The sequence below is a fragment of the Cicer arietinum genome, chromosome 6 (assembly GCF_000331145.2).
Source record: "Cicer arietinum cultivar CDC Frontier isolate Library 1 chromosome 6, Cicar.CDCFrontier_v2.0, whole genome shotgun sequence".
NCBI classification, from domain to species: domain Eukaryota; kingdom Viridiplantae; phylum Streptophyta; class Magnoliopsida; order Fabales; family Fabaceae; genus Cicer; species Cicer arietinum.
Genome location: NC_021165.2, coordinates 32,337,257 through 32,340,288, shown reverse-complemented (window position 1 = coordinate 32,340,288; position 3,032 = coordinate 32,337,257).

Below are 3,032 nucleotides of genomic sequence, written 5' to 3'. Positions count from 1 at the left end.
TGTTTTGCTACTGACTTACAGTGTAGTCGAATACAGACTGTTGTATTCGAATACAGACATGTTGTTTTGCTACTGACTTACAGTGTAGTCGAATACAGACTGTTATATTCAAATACAGACATGCTGTTTTTGCTGCTGAATGCTGAAACAGCCTTGTATTCGAATACAGAGATGCTGTATTCGAATACAACAGTGATGTTTTGTTAAAAACTTCATTTTTCAACCTCATTTATTCATGTTTGGCATATGGAAACCCTTTTAAGGTGCATGCTAAGTTGAAAGATTATTTTGTGCATTTAAAACTTAAATGTTATGTGTTAACTGTTAATTTCGGTTGGTGACCCTTTACAACTATTGTGGAAATCTGGGCTTTGCCCTTAGATGAGAGTCAGGACAATCCTACCGGTTCGTACCCTGTAGATGGGAATGTAGATGGGAACGTCTGACTGGAGCTATGTTAGGAGGATCTTACGGGACGCGTGGAGATCACTCAGGGTGTATAGTTTTTTTGGTAGAATGATCAGATTAGGTTGACATAGAGGGAACAAATGTCTTTATTTTGGATTGCGTTTATTTTAAATTGGAAGATTGTTTCTATACTAATATTGTCTGTTTGGCATTTTATTATGATGGGGTCTATGTACCACTTTTTGAAGTGTAAATACTTTGGATTCGTATTTCAAAAACTATTCTGCTGCTTGTAAATTCTGTTGGCTTATTTGTCGTTGTGTTATGACTTAAATATTTATCCAAAGGTATTTTACTTAATTATTCTTTGTTTCATGAGTTTGTGAAAAAAAAATACACTCGCGCTGTTAAAAATCGGGGTGTTACATTAGTACTTTCATCAGCCGAAGAAGGCTGAATATGATCAATAGCTTGATTTAACTCCAGCGAGCCATAGAGCAGCTTTGAGGTTCCCAAGCGGTAAAGACCATACAGGAGTTTAATGCTCACGGAAATTAGTTTTATTTCCCACTTGCTTTGCGGGAATTGAAAGCCTCTTTGCTATACTAGCCCTTGACCAGTGAGTGAGCCTAGACTCTCTCTATTCGAGTGAGTTCCACTTCTCTTGAAGCGTAATACCCTTACTGCTAGTTTCCTATTCCCGAATCTAAGGGTTAGCTTTCTATCTCTCTTAAAGAGGGTCTTCGTAGCGCTTTCCTCTCACTGTTATTGCCCGGTACCCTAGCTAGATTCAAGTTCTCCTCCCCATTCTTTTAATGGTAGCAATGGATCCGGAACAACTTCTGACCGCTTAACCATACTAAGATTTATTCAGTCGGAAGACTGCTATTGAATTAGCGCTTTCAAAGGGAGACTCCACTGCTATTGATAAGTGCAGCTAACCTCTTGTTAGCAGCTTCTACCGTCCAGGATTCAACATTCTTGGATTAGGCTTCTCTCGGGCAAAAGCATTGGTTTACTTTCTTTCTAAAAGTTGGGAACTGACGTTCTTCCCATTCTGCTTGCTCCTTTAGCTCATCAATGCCTTTATGCGAAAAGCTTTCCCTTCGCTTCGAGTATCCAATTGAACAAAAGGTAGCTCAATAGATAGGGTATTGAATGAGTCCGCTAGCCGAAAGAAGGACTAGAGTCACGCTTGACGCCCGGAATCCCTTCGTTCTTTGATCAAGGTCTTTCTATGGGAATATGCTTTATAGTCTTCTTTCGCCTTTTGATGCTTTGAATGAAGGTACAAAAGAGAAGGCTTACCCCTTGCTCAAGTAAGTACCCCGGCGGTCATCCCAATGAATTGCCACACACTCATTCATGTGCTCGGGGATAGACTATTGATCTGACTCTCATGGTCAATCAGTTTCAAGCTTGAAGGCAACTGCCGCCTTCATCAAGTCTTATTGCACTAGCATCAACTATGGTTGTTCCCTCCTCCAATACCGCTTATTCATCTGCACCTTCTATGGAATATTGTTCCAAATGGCATTTCCTTTCCTAGCTCTTGCCCTTAGTCAACTACGCTACTAAGATTAACAACACTGTAAGCAGGTTTACGGCAAAGAGAACGAGGGAAACAAGGAATTACAAGCAAATGCAAGAGGAAGAGAGCTAAAAGCAAGGGATAACAAGGAAAGACAGGTTATAAGAGTTAAGGTTTTAATGCGTGCAATGTACCAACCTGAAGCTCCAATATCGTTCCCATTACGTGCTTCTCCTCCTCGTAATATTGTTTTTATGACCTCGCATATACTGGGTTTGAGAATAACTTCAAAGCCATTTTGACATAGTTGACTTATACTTAAGAGATTATGTTTCAATTCTTCAACATATTAAACATCAGTTATTTGAGCAGAATTGTCCTTACCAATGGTTCATTTACCTTTGATTTGAACTTGGTTATTTAATCCAAAAGTTACGGAACCTCCATCATTCTTGACAAAAGACATGAAGCATTTTTTTATCACCTGTCATATGTCTTGAGCAGCCACTGTCCAAAAACCATGGCTTTTTCTTGACACTTTGAGATTCAGCCTGCATGAGGTGTTATATTCATTTTAGTACTCACCTGGTTTTGTGTCCTTGAGAGTTAGTTTCAAAGCTTGATCCCTTTTTAAGATAGCAAGTTGGCTTAGAGTGGTCAATCTTGGAACAATAGAAACACTTTGTTGTTGGTTTTGGAGAAGGTTTGAAAATATGAGTTTTAAACATCTTTGTAGCTGGTTTTGATAAAATTTCACAACGTTCTCATTTTTTCAAACTTTCTGGAAAAAGTTCTGTTTTTCTTCCAGAACAATCTCCTTTTTTCAAGCTTCCTAGAGAAGATTATGTTTTTGTTCAAGAACATTCTTATTTTCTAAAGATCCTTTTGTTTTTAATATTTTTCATCTCTTTTCTTAAAATAACATGCAAATTCATTTTTATTTGGCTTAATTGCAGTTTTGGTCCCCCTATTTTAGCTGAATCGCGAAAGTAGTCCCCTCATTTTATTTTTCCCCAATTTTGGTCCCCAAACAGAATTTTGGTCCAAAATTTGATGAAATTTCATTTTTTTAAAGTCGTACTACGCCATTTTT